The 14710-nt window shown below is 35.8% G+C and overlaps 1 pseudogene; it reads right to left on the bottom strand.

Annotated features, from left to right (window-relative positions):
- Positions 1–12204: 12204 nt before the first annotated feature.
- Positions 12205–14710, bottom strand: part of LOC143390282 (activating signal cointegrator 1 complex subunit 3-like) — a 46091-nt pseudogene continuing 43585 nt past the window's right edge.

The following is a 14710-nucleotide window of genomic DNA, read 5'->3' as shown; positions in this document are numbered from 1 at the left end:
CACTGGTATAAATGGGTGTACATTTTTAGAGTTGCAGTTTGAACCACAGACCCTCAGAACAAGGACATTAGGAGAGACATGATTCTTACTAATTGATATGAGGTAGAACTTGTGCCTATCATAACTAGATTCCATCTTATAATTAATAGTGAAAACTTGCTAAATAAAGAGACAAAATATAAATGTAACAATTAGTATAAGATGATTCAAAAGCAGGAGTTCTGAATTAATAAGAATTGTGAGATTAGATAATCAACACAAGATTAATAATAGAAATGTAAATTTTGAGATGTAACACCAGTAATAGCATTTAAAAAATAGCTTTATATTTTCAGTCGTCCTATGGGATACAGAAGAGGTTAGTTGTTTTTATAAAAAGAGACTCTTAGAAAAGAGCTTCAGTCAGCTAAGGTAACAGCCAAAGAAAGTTACTAAAAGTCAAATTTGAAGTTTTGGGGGGTTTACTAAAATATCACTACTAAGAAAACCTGGAGGAGTACTTGGTCTTGAGGAAAAGATGATCTGTATCTACTGAACATATCCTTCTCTTGGGTGAAAGTCTGCAGAAAAAGATGGAGTATTTACATTAGAACACTTAAGTATTTCTTGGTTAGGTTGTAGCCAAGAAAGCTGGGTGTATTTAGATATGTATACTGTATATATATCCTAATACAAAAGATTGAAAAGGCTCCAAACACAGGAATACTTACAGCTAGAAAGTAGACTTCCTCAATTACCACAGTTATTTAAGTAATACACAAGTTTCCATTTAGAATATATTCTCCTGTGTCCTTCAGGATGTGCTCCCAATAGTCTCCAAGTAACTGTACTTTTGCACTGATCAGAATTCAATCACCTAGTGTGATGAAGGTATATCTTTTTAAACCAGAGGGAGGTTCATAGAAGTTTTTTATGTTGGAAGATAGCTCACCATAATGGTGATCTCCAAAATGGACTATGGGGTCAACACTAGGGGCAGAACCAAGAAGCATGCCATTTACTGTCTCTGTGACCTTCAGTCTCATCATCTATAAAAAGTAACCATATCTATGTTAAAAGGTGCTGTGATCCTTAAATAATCTCAGCATATATAAAATGGTGCCTTGTACACAATACATGTTCCATATTTATCAGCTGTTATTACATGACATGTGAATGTATTCCATCAACAAAATAAAAACATGATAGTTATTAAGGTTAAAGTGAAAAGCATGGACATTAAAAAAGGAAGTATTTATTACTGCCTTTCTCTTTGGTGACAGTGGCATTGCAGGTCCTACTGAAATCAATCTCAGTTATGATCAACTTTAAAACCCAACAGTGTTCAATGTTCAGGAACCTGTGCTTAGTCCACTGCATAAGCCAAATTCGCTATTCTAAAATTATCCACCTTTAATCCCCTCAAGTTATTTCATCATACCATGAAAGACTTTAATAAAAGTTAAATATTTAACACTAGTTTGTTAAATGTTGGAGATGAGTACATGAATATGCATTAGAGTATATAAATTTGAACAATCTAACAGGTGAAGTTTACATGAAGAATTAAATAAAGAATAATTTATAAATATTTACCTTTTATAACCAGGATACATTTCCTTTGGTCAAATTTTATATATATACACATACATATACATACATATATATTTAACAGTGGTTAAAATTTAATTATTTTAAATCTAAAGGGTTTACAATATAAGAAAATGGGTTTCTATTTACCAGGAGAAACTGTTATGGTTAATCATTAGATATATTCAATTATTTAATTTAGTCAAATCTACTAATAAGTCCGTCTGCCATTAGTGACCGCTGCAAGTGTAATAGAAACACACATCACCAAACTGTGTGCTCTGTGAAAAGGGAAACACTACAGAAAAAAACAGAATCCTCTAGCAAAAAGGGCAATGTCAGGTTGAAAACCAGGCCAGATAGTTAGTGTCCCACAATTCTCATCCAAATCAAAATTCACTGGTTCAAATGAAACTAAATAAAAGTTGAAAACAGAATTAAATAATGTTTGAAAGACTGATGACTAGCTGAGGACTAGCTTTGCAATGGTTACTACATCACTTATTAATCATTAGGTGAATCATAAGATGTGGGTCACTGGAATCAATGCATTCTAGATAAGAGTTAAAGAACACAAAAAGAAAAAAATGAATTCAGGCATATAAACAGTAGTCTAATTTTAATAATGTTATTTAATATATCTATTAGGAGTTTTTTTATTATCTATTTACAATATTATTTTCACATGTGGGGAGGAGCGGGGTAAATAGAGAGAACCTAAGAAATCCTGTAAAATTATTATAAATTTTAACATCCCTCCACCCTAACCACCCCCTCCTCCCCCCAAAAAAACCCACAACTTTTTTTCTGCCTAAAGCACAATGCAGGTCTACCTTTGTTTTAATCATCCTCTATTACAGACTCATCCCTGGTGACCATCTTCCTCAGGATCAGAGTTTTGTGGAGGATTTGAGGGCTTTGGGCAGCAGTTGCGTGATTTCCCCAGACTGCAAACACTTTGGAGGACCTGTGCCTTCTCAGAGGAGGGTCTCCCCATGGACCCTCTTCATGGATGGAAAATCACTTTCCCCCTAAGTTGTCCTTGGCAGGAAATGAAAACTTTTCCCTCAACTCCCCATGGAATCCTCTCCCTTCACATACACAGCTCACGAACCACTTGTGAAGGAAACACTGTATTCATCTTTTGGCTTTGTGTGTTGGAAGCAGGCTATGATTTTGAGCATTTTATTTTTAAAAAATGTTTTTATTAGTCCATTATGGTTATACATAATAGTGGGTTTATTTTGACAGAGTCATATCTTCATGGGATGCAATTTGCTCTATTTCAGTCTCAAGTACTTTCTCTTCCCTCCCCTCCTCCTTCTTCCTTTTGGCCTTCTTCTCCTCTACTGGGCTTCCTTTTATTTATTATTATTTTAATTCATGCTTTATAGACATGCATAAAGATGGAATTCACTGTGGTCTATTCATATGTGTTCATAGCATGATTTCATTAATTTCATTACGAAGTTTCTCCCTTCTCATGTCCTCCCTCCCTCCTTCTCAATCCCCTTCCTTCACTCCACTAATCACTGCTCTATTTTCAGTGGATCCATCTTTTCTTCCCCCCCCCTCATGTTTGAACATATTCTTTTAACCAACATTTGAACCAACATTTTTTTTTGTCCTGATGGTTATTGAACCTAGGGCCTCATGTTAGGCAAGTGCTGTGCCCCTGAGCTGGATCCCCAGCCTGAAACCAACTCTTTTCAATGGAAAATTACTATGTGAGCACGAGATTACAAAAAAAATCAAATGGTGCAATATATTAAACATGAAGTCTCTCCCTCCAGCCCCTCCTCAGAAGCCACTGCTCATAAATTTTCTGTTTGCCTTCCAGAATTATTCTATGGAGAGCATTGAGTTCTTTAGACAATACACACTTAGTAGGGAACATGTTGTTAAGTGAATAGCAGTCTCGGGTGGAGGCTGGAGAATATTCTCCAGCAGTGGCTTTTAGATGTCAGGGACCAAGTTTTACCATAGAACTCTTTGCCTGAAAAATACCTCTAATTTCCGAGATTCTGTAGTACTTTGGACTCTTTTGTGTCAGCTTTCCTGCCAAAGGAAGGCTTTTGTCTCCCTAATGACCTGCAGGCAGGAAGGATGTTCTGTAACCTCACTTTGTTCTATTTACCTTCACTGGAGCCACAACTGATCCTTTGAAGAGAAGATGGGACAATGAGCATGAGGAGTGCTTGAGAAAGCTCTATTGAAATGTTCATTTTCTCCTGTTAGTTTGTCTGTTTTACTCCTTAAGTCCATTATTTTAAATCTGTATGCGTTGCACAGATCATTCTCAAGCACTTCCTCTGTACAAGGCTGTGTGTGCAGGTGAGGAGACAAGGTGAACTTGTGCCTGAAAACAGAGAACAGTCCTGGCAGAGGTGGTGGTGACTCACTGGGTGGAAATGGTGCAGGACAGGGCCAGGTAAACCATCCAGGGCCGGTTCTTATTGTCTTTTCTATTCTGAAGCATCTGCACAGGTAAGTTTCGGTGGAAGGTTGGACTTTGTATGTATTTCTTCTGATGATGCATATGAGGTGAAATCTATTCTGAGAGGGATACGGATTGCTTCTAAAAATGATTCAAATGATGAAGGAATTTTATACATGATCTTTTTGTTGTTTTTTTTCTTGAATAAATCTTAAGTTGTGATGAAATGGTGACTGAGGTGCTTTGACAAGTCTGACATCTCTTTAAATAGATCCCCCATTTGGGTGTGCATAAGAACGGCAGCCATTCGAGGCAGTTCATTGCATGGTGTTGCTGTATTTGCATTTCTCATCAAAGCCACCTTTTCTTATTTAGCACTTTTATGTCTCAGTGAGGGTGGTGTTGGAGGTAGTGATGTTGGAAGTAGTTGGCTTCTATGGTTGTAGCTAAAACTGGGAAGTAATAATTTCCTGGGTTTTCTTTTCCTATCCATGTGATAGAAAATATAAAAACATAAAGAAATATGGTTAGTATGAATACCCCAGTGAATACCATTTTACATCCAAGATACTCTAAGGGAGGAATGATTGTTAATGTCAGCTTTAAAATTCTGTAAATCAAAAATAGAAGAGAACCTTAAAGACCTTTGTCACACCATGAAGCACTGTTAATTCATGTTAGCATTTTAGCCACCCTGGTTTGCTAGGAGAGAGAATGCAGGACACATTCCCATTGCTTAGGAGATTCACTAAGAGACACGGGCAGCCCAGAGGCTTCACTGTGCACCTTTGGGCAGAGCTTTCTGTGTCTCACTGGGAGAGAAGGAAAAGAGGGGGCTCTTGACTCTTTTTCATGTGATTCCCAGGAAATTCTCCCAGAGGATATCTCCCCAATCACAAAAATCACAGGAGTTACTGGGAAATTTTGAAGTTGAACGTTAGTTTAGAACAGCAAAAAAGCAAAGAGCATGCTAACCATGTCATCTTGATATCTTTAGGTAATTGTGAGAAACTGTTGCCCTGTGTACCTCAATCTGGGTTTGAAATATGTTCTGTGGCTGCCTTCATTCTACAATTTCAGAATCACCTGCTTAGAAATAGGGGCTGGAGATGTAGCTCAGTGGTACAGCACATGCTTAGCATTCACAAGGCTTTGAATTCAATTCCAGCACCTCACCCCCCCAAAAAGTCATATTACTCTAGGCAAATCATTATTTATTCTGTCTGATTTCTTTTGATCCCTGAACTAAAATTTGAACTTGAATATTGGTTACCTATGTGCATTTTTTTTTCTGCTAGGGATTGAACCCAAAACCTTATGCATGCTAAGCACATACTCTATCACTGAGCTATATCTCCATCCTGGCTATGTGCATTTTTATTAAATTAAAATGATAAGATCAGAAGTGGAAAAAATTTTGTTGCAGCAATTATTTGTAGTATCATGCATATAAAAGCTCATCAACTTAAAAAAGAGCAAACTGTGCTATGTTCATACAGTGTGATAAACTAATTTTGTGTGAAAAAAGTTTAAAAGCTTGGTAGGTACTTCTGTATTAGTTATTTATTGGTAATAAACCCCAAACATGTTAGCTTAAAAAAATACACACTTATTATCTTGTAGGTTCTGTTAATCAGGGATCCTGGAAGGATTTAGCAGCTCATTCTGGCTCAGAATCTTTGATGAAGCTGCCTTCAAACTCACTTCTTGACTATTGGTGCCTCTCTGTAGATCTTTTTCCACAGAGCTGCCTCATGACATAGCATGGCCAGCTGACTTCCTCCAAAAAGATGAATCCTAGAAAGAATAAGAGAGATCACCCAAGATAGAAGTCATAGTCATTTTATGACCTAACCTTCTAAGTGGCATCACATTACATATTCTGTTCACTTAATGAGAGAAAATTCCCCAATGGTGTGAAGAACAGAAGTTTGGGATCATCAGGGAACAAAGTGGAGGCTGTTACAACAGATTACTATTTTAATGTATTAAAATAAATGATAAAATAGTATAAAATATGAAAAAATTGTAGTAACATCAATAATAATATTATTAAAAGAAACATATGAAATTTGGGTGAGGACTGGCCCTTGGAATAGAAGGTGGGAGCAGGATTGAGAAAGGGTGAAGAGTACCTGTAATGTTTCATTTCTCTTTAAAAGAGTGAATATGGGGCTGAGGATTTGGCTCAAGCGGTAGCGCGCTCGCCTGGCATGCGTGAGGCCCGGGTTCGATCCTCAGCACCACATACAAACAAAGATGTTGTGTCCGCCGAAAACTAAAAAAATAAATAAATATTAAAAATTCTCTCTCTCTCTCTCTCTCTCTCTCTCTCTCTCTCTCTTTAAAAAAAGAGTGAATATGAAAAATGTTATAATTCAATAAATTTGGGAGACAGTGAATAAATGTACATTAACATTTCTGTATTTTTTATAGGTCTACAATTTTTCACAATACTAAGGAATGAGCAAAATACAAATAATTAAAACCCTTTCATCTATTTTCTGTGAGCTCGCTGGGATGGGCTTCAATATTTGGCAGAGATGTGAGAGATAAAGGAGAGGAAATCTCTGACTCTCTGGTTATCTGTTTTGCTTCGGTTTCACTTTATTGGAGGTTCTGGTGTTACTAAAGGACCACTATTTAGCCAACCAGTAACATTTTAGTATGTAATAGACAGTCTTACATTGAGTGATAGGGAAGCTGACTCACCCTCACACTCTAATCCTACTCTCCCCTAATTTAGGGATATGGATCCTGGCAGGAGAAGGCATAGTTAAGTTTTCATGAATGGAAATTTGTTTCTGCACTTTATTTTTAAAGATTTGTAGAAACAACAACTTCATCTCTAGTATTTAGTAGGTTACTGAAATAAATTTTCAATGAGATGAACTGGTGAAATGGTCTTGAAACTTTTCTGTTTAAAATACGCGCTTTTGCTTATATAATTCTGGCCTCATAGTGTTTTGTAATGAACTTTAAATGAACATTTAGATGATACTGTCATCTTATTGTAATTCATTGTTTTTCATTAAATATACTTGAATAATTTTTAATAACACCTTTTTTTGTATTAAGGTAATAATACGCAACATAACATTTTCCATCTTAAACATTGTAGATAGATGGTATGAGGTACATTTGCATTCCTATGCAACTGTCACCTCCTTTCAACTCCAGAAGTTTTCATCTTACAAAACTGAAACTTTGAACTTATTAAACAATAACTCCTGATTCTCCCTGCAACCCTGGCACCACCTTTGTACTTTCTGCCTCAATACATTTGACTATTTTAGGTACCTCTTATCAGTGGAATCATATGGTATTTTATTTTGGGGGGGGCTGGCTCTTTTCATTAGTATAATATCCTCAAGGTTCATCTATATTGTAGCATCTGTCAGAATAATATTTCATTAGATGTTTCTATGTCACATTTTGCTTTTTCATTCATCCTTTGACATTTAAGCTGCTTCTTAGGTTTAGCTATTGTGAACAATGGTGCTATGAACACAGGTATACAAGTATCTCTTCAAAACCCTGCCTTCAAATGGGGGGGTTATATACCAACTAATAGAATTACTAGATCATATGGTGATTTTATTTTTAATTTTTTGAGAAACTGCCATCCTGTTTTCCAGAGTGGCTGCATCAATGTATGATCCCATCAACAATACCTCAGAGCTCTCATTTTCTGCATCTTCACCAACACTTATTTCCTGATTTTTTAAAAAATTAGGGCCATCCTAATGGGTATGAAGTGGATCTCATGTGGCTTTGATTTGCATTTCTGTAATAATTCATTATAGTATTTTTTCATGTGTTTATTGATTATTTTCTTTAGAGAAATGTCTATGCAAGTCTTTTGTTCATTTTAAAATCAAGTTGTTTGTTTTTGTTATTGAGTTTTAGGAGTTCTTTATGTATCCTAGATATGATTTGTAAATATTTTCTTCTCTTCTGTGGGTTGCTTTCCTTTCTTTCATTGCCTGTGTCCTTGGTGTCAGACCCAAGACATTATTCCAAATGCAATGCAAGGCATTTGACTTCTAATTACTGTTGCCACTTCTCTGTTTGTCAGGTGGAACAGATCTCCTATTTGTCCACTGAATCCATAAAACATGTATGTAATTGCAGCTTGTGTATACTCCACATTTTCCTTTTTCATTTAACATCTCATTGTTGTCACATTATCTTCATCTGATCTTTTTTTTATTTTAACATTTATTTATTTTTTAGTTATCAGCAGACACAACATCTTTGTTGGTATGTGGTGCTGAGGATCGAACCGGGCCGCACGCATGCCAGACGAGCATGCTACCACTTGAGCCACATCCCCAGCCCCATTCATCTGATCTTATTAAAAGATTTTTGTTATGAAGCATTTTCCTAGTTTTTTTATTATTGTAACTGGTAATGTTTTTCTAAATTCCTTTTTAGCAGTTTTCCTGCATTTTAATTGGTGTTTTTCCTTTATGATTGCTGATTCATGGATTTGCTGGAATGCACATGCAGATTGCATCTCTGTGAACAGTTATTTTAAATATGCCAGGATTGTTCCTAGAAGATTTCCTAAGTAAAAACTGATTCCAGTCAACTTACTTAAATTCATTCTGAATTACCTCAGACTCTGTCTTTAACACATTCAATATTTATTCAATGCATCCCCAGGAGTGTTTCAAGTATATTGTTTGAGGATGAGATGAAACATCCAAAAATAATTAACACTGTGGACAAAGATAACAAAAGGACAAAACTGAAATAGAATATGCAGATGTACAATTGTTTGCAGCATGAAAAAGTAACAATCAATTGAGAGTGATTTTTTTCTGGGCAGGATTGTTGCAAACAGCAGCAGGTTTGATGTTTATGAGTTGCAGCATTTTATAAGATGGACAGAAACCAGGATCATCACTGTGGTGTATTACATGATCTGGGTACAGTTATGTTTCTGTAATTGATTAGAATTGTCCATGGAGAATGTTCTTTCCAGCAATCTAAGGATTTCTTCAATGTTTCAGTTTCTCCAAAGGCCACTTGTAGGGTAATGTGTTTATAGAGGAATGAATTTTCTAAAGGATCAGAAAATAAGATTGAGGTTTTACAAAGATGTCTATATTATTCTCATTGCCTCTGCTAACAGAAGCACTATATTAGAAGCCAGAGGCCTAATTTGTTCCTCCCTATTTTTTTGTTAGAATTAAGTTTCAGAAGTTGGATAAAATCATGTAAAAATTGTTGCTTCTAAAAGTAAAAGATCAAACATTTGCTTTTAGAAAAAAAGGGTTTAGATTTTTAGTGAATATAGTTAAATTGATTTTCATGTTTATGTAAGCATGGGAGGAACACCACTCCAAGGAAGATTGGGCAGAGTGGTATGACTTGCAATATTAAGCAGAGTACACAAATGCTTTTAAGGACACTACGGAACTTGCTTAACCATTTTATTTCACTCTAGGTGTAACAAACCTTATGATCCATACACTCAATGAGAGTGTGAGGTACCCCATATTCCTGCTCTCAAAAATTCTTCTACTCCAGAGAGATCCCTGTTTCTGCTGATTTGGACATCAGAAATGGCCCTTAGTAGTCTGTGAAGTGGTGAAGTTTGTCTCCAGAACACAGATGAGTAGAAATGAGGCAGTCAGACCTCTCTGGTCTTTCTAGGGGCTGTTTAGTATCCCATCAAAACCTGGTCTCAGGAAATACCCACAGAAAAGCTCCAATGAAGTAACTCACATTTCCATATGTGTACTGAGCTACACTGAAAATATAAATTCATTTGCATTTCAGAAGTGGAATACCTATTCCTGAGAAATGGAACACAAATACAAAAATTTATTGTTTTTGGTAGAAGTGGAGATGGTAAAGTGTGTTCTTAGTCTACTACCTTACTGACACATAAAATCAACCCTGAGAATGACATTATTCTTAGTTTTACTAACTTAGACTTCCATTCACATTTTGTTTGCTATTTTTAATTATTTATAATTTTCTAAGCATTTTCACATAAATGATTCATTTAATGAAATTGATCCAACACTTGCTGTGTGAGAGGAAGCCTGAGCAAGAGTTACCTCTGTTTTTATGGGTGAGGACATGGGAACAGAGGGGAGTCAATAGGATATATTACTCTCAATCTTTCAAAATGTGGTTGGATCACCAAATACAACATGGGGTGAAGTAGCAACCCAGAAGATCATTAAAAAAAAAAAAACAAAAACATGTCCAATCTCAAGGAATTTTAGGGATTATTTTTGTTGGTTTCTGAATTACAGAAAAGTGATGGAATTTCTTACAGTGGTCCATGTTATGCTTTGAATATACCTTGCTGCTCTGTCACTGCAATTTATTTTTAAAATGGACATGTTTCTTTCTCTCCCTCTTTCCCTGCTCCTCCCTAATCTCTCTGTCCCTAATCTCAGGGGAAACAGGATTACCTTTCTTCCCCATCCTAGGGAGATGTCCTTGAGAATACATCCACCATAGGAATGACTTTGGGGATGGTACCAGATCTCAGAAATGACTATCTCCTAAGTAAATTACAACTCCAACAGAGAACAGGTGGAATGTAGCCTTTGATTCACCTCTTAAAAGTCTCCTGCTCCTTGATGTGCAGAATCACAGCCTCTGGGACAGGGCTGTGCTTCTTCTTTGCTAGCAAAGCAATAAACCTTTTTCTTTTTTTTCTCAAAATGATCTCCTTATTATTGGATTGGCATCAGAGACAAGGACTGAACTTTTGGTAAAAAATTCTGTATAAACCTTTTTGAGTTGTGAGTAACCCTTTGGTGTCTTGCATAATCTTTTAATACAGTGGTGTTATTGTGTAAGGAATTGATAATAAAACATTTCTGTACTTGCCTAAAAAAAAAAAAAAACAACCAATCAATCACACAAACAAGAACTGCTTCTTTTGGCATAGCAAATATAGCTTTTCTTCATAAGCTGTTCCTATTCCTTCTAGATCCCTGGTGAAATCATGTTGTGAAAGACAGTAAAGCATATTTCTGAAAATACTAATGAGCTCAAGTAACACAGATAAAGATGCACACTCTTGGTAAATAGCCCATAATCAGGCCATTTTTGTATTGTAATTAGAAGAATTTATTTGAAGATAAAATTGAAGTTATCAGCATTCTTTGTTAGAATTTTAAACACTTTCATGCGATATTGATTTCAGATATTTAAAGAAATATTCACGGACTTGTTTCCAGTGTGTCCTGGAGTTTGGTAGAGAGAAACAGTTATGTTGAGGAAGATAATGTTTGATTAATGAAGATTTCCATTGATAGTTTGCCTATTCATTATTTTTTAACCATAGTGTGAAGTTTGATTTTTTTCTCATTTTAATCCAAAATTTATCTTCTATAATTTTATTTTATTTATTTAAAAATGTATCTTGTTTTTAATGGACATAAAATGATTGTACATATTGATGGAGTACAATGAGGGTCTTGATGCATGTGTCCATTATGCAACAAATTGCATCAGGGTACTTAGCATATCCATCACTTTATATGTTTGTTCGTGGTGAGAATATTAAAAACTTTTCTTCTAGTTATTTTGAAGTAGTCAATAAATATTGCTGTTTTGAAATGTTTGATTAATATTGCTAGCCATATCACTACTGTGCTATAGAACACCAGAACTTATTCCACCATTTTAACTGGACTGTCTCCTGAATAAATGGTGCTGGGAAAACTGCAGAAGAATGAAGTTAGACCTCATTGCTCACCAAATACAAAAATCAACCCAAAATTGCTTAAAAGCTTAAATGTAAGACATGTAATAATAAAACTATTAGAGACTCATTTTTTTTTGCCACTTCACTCTGTTTAGTTTTTTTTTTTTTTTTAATTAACCCATATATACAATTTGACCCAAGGCAGTTATAAACCTAGAACTTACATATCCAAAGAAATTGTGTCCTTTTAGGTTGCTACTTTTGGAGAATATGTGCCAATCCTGACATGTTGTCATGAAGAACACTCTTAGGACTTCTCTTTTTTGATTGTCTTTCATGTCAATTCACAAGTCATGAGAAAAGTAGTTTCACTTTTGGCAGTCAGCATTACTCTGTGTTATCAGCCTTCTCCTTCTCAGAAATTATTTGGTTATTTCCAAAGTTTCATTCGTCCCACAAAGGAGTAACATTTGACACCTTTAAGGGCATTTTGAAAAATGGGTCATTGGCTTTGGTGAGTTCCAGAATTGGCTGTAGCAATCTAAAAAAATAGGCTTTCAGGACAACCAAAAATCAATTATCATTCTCAGAATTTTTGAGAACCTGGAAAGAAATAACATAACAAAACTTCTTAAGCTCAAAATATTTATTTCTTGTGTTGTCTAGATTTAAAACTTTTATTTTTAATTTATCTTTAAAAATTATTTATTTATTTATTTTAGTTGTAGATGGACACAGTATCTTAATTTTTATTTGTTTATTTTTATGTTGTGCTAAGGATCAAACCCAGGGCCCCCTGCATGAGAAGCAAGTGCTCTACCACTGAGTTACAACCCCAGTCCCTAAAATTTTTAGTTTTGAAAGCAGGAAAAAAAGCTTATCGAATGCATGTCTTTGAAACCAATTTCTATATTCAGTTAACACTCATTTGAAAGCTAAAAACTTAATTCAAGTTCATTTTTCTTTTTGAAAAGAAGGTGATTTATGACATATTTTTTGCCTACTCAATTTGGATTATTTCTGAAAGGCAGAAGGCCCAAATTATTACCAATCCTTATTCTTTAGATATATGAAGCTTATGATTAGGAGGCAAACTAAAATGGTCTTATTCATTTGAAATTTTAGAATACTTGTAATATCCAAGATCTATTGCTATATAAAAAAAAATTCACTCTCCTTTGCCTTAAATCACCATCATTGTTATCATCAAAATACCAATTAAGTAAATTTTTCCTTGGCAGAAGATATAAGAAGATCTGGTTAGTACTTAGTTTTTGTTGAGCCTCTAAGAATAGCTGTGATTTCTAGAATAAAGTGGAGGTGTGTGGGTATTTTATTATTCATCTGAGTGCCCATGAACATTTAGTGATTCATGAAATATTTATTGAGCTATTGTTAAGGTGAGATTGCATTAAATCACCAAGTCGATGTTAAAGCAGGAGACAAAAACCTTATTCATCAGCCATTGGTTCAGATCCACCAGCTGGCAGGCCAAGGGGTAGGCTGCAAGTCTATACCTTTTAACTCCCTCCTGGGATTTGGGTACATTTTTTGTAGTCCAAAACCGTACTAATCATAAGTAGCTGTTGCTATGATTCAAAACAAATTTCATGAGATCTAAAATCATAAGTAGAAGGGGGAGTGGGTCAAAATGTCCCTAGTTGAGTACAAGTTGAATGATTACTCACATTTAGACAATCAGTCTTGGAGAGGGTACATTGTCCAAGAAAAATGATAACCAAAGAGAGAACAATTTTACATTGTATAAGAATTGCCATTTTGTGTTGCCAAATATGCTTTGCTAAGCAACTATTGATGGGTACAGAAGTGGGGCTTTCCCATGGGAGAAGCAGTTTTTACATGACAGGGAGTCTCAGGGGAAGATGGAGTCTGTTTGGTCTTTGACCATATAGAGTGGTCTAGAACACTACCACAAGCCAGGACATGCTGTCAGTCCTGGTTTTACAGTAAAAGACAAAAGTGACAAAAATTTCTGCCTTCCTGAATCTTAGTCAGGAGAGACTCCTGCTTCAATAATAAACCAAAGGATATTTTTATAGTGGTGATAGAAATGATGGAGAAAAACCAAATAGGACAGGAGAATGGGTATGACTGATGGGCAAAGCACTTAAACTAAGATGGTCAGACATGCCTAACAAGGCAGGGAAAAGCTTTCCGACTGAGGGAGTGAAAGGGCAGAGGGTTTTCAACCAGCAGCAATGTGACCCATGGTTTGATGTGAACTGAGCAGGAGGGAGAGTAAGGAGATAAATCAGAAGGAGGTGAAGGGAGGAGACAGCAGACCAGGCAGGGCCTTGGAAGGCACTGTAAGGATCTGAGTTTTATTTCTGAGAAAGGCATTGGAATCTCTTGAGCAAAGCAGACTCCTGTTAAGACTTAGGTTTCAAAAGGCTGACTGTGTAGAGAAAAGATTTGTGAAGGGGCATGATTGTTGGGAAGCCCATCAGGAGGTAGCGTGCAAGGGGTGGTAGGGGTGGAGGTGTCTGGACGAATTCAAGGGTGTAACTGAAAGGGTTTGCTGACAGATGTGGAAGATGTTCTTGGGAAACGACTGCAGTTTTCCAAGGACGCTGATTAGTGATTCACTACAAGGGCATGCTGAAATTTGAGGGGGAGGGCTGATTTTGTATTTTGACTTTGTTGTATTACTTGTGTGTGTAATATTTGGTGACCAACTATCTCATGTCACTGTATCCTCTTCCCACCAAAGCCATCTGTGGAATTTGAAAGAACAGGAAAAGGAGGGTTTCAGATCTTGTATTCTAGTTGGTCCTACATGCAATAGAAAATGTAATAGGAATAAATTACAAATATATAATGGGGATATATGTACACATACAAATACATTAATTTACATTAAAGGATGTGGCAAGGGAAAATATTGGAAGGAAACAGGCTGATTCTTACCAATTAGTGTCTGCCCTATCATCACCCACCTCAATACAGGTGATAGCATGGGATCTAGGAGTGAAGCCAGATAATTTACTTATTCATTACCT

The sequence above is a fragment of the Callospermophilus lateralis genome, unplaced genomic scaffold (assembly GCF_048772815.1).
Source record: "Callospermophilus lateralis isolate mCalLat2 unplaced genomic scaffold, mCalLat2.hap1 Scaffold_52, whole genome shotgun sequence".
Lineage (NCBI taxonomy): Eukaryota > Metazoa > Chordata > Mammalia > Rodentia > Sciuridae > Callospermophilus > Callospermophilus lateralis.
This window is presented reverse-complemented; position numbering and strand designations above follow the sequence as displayed.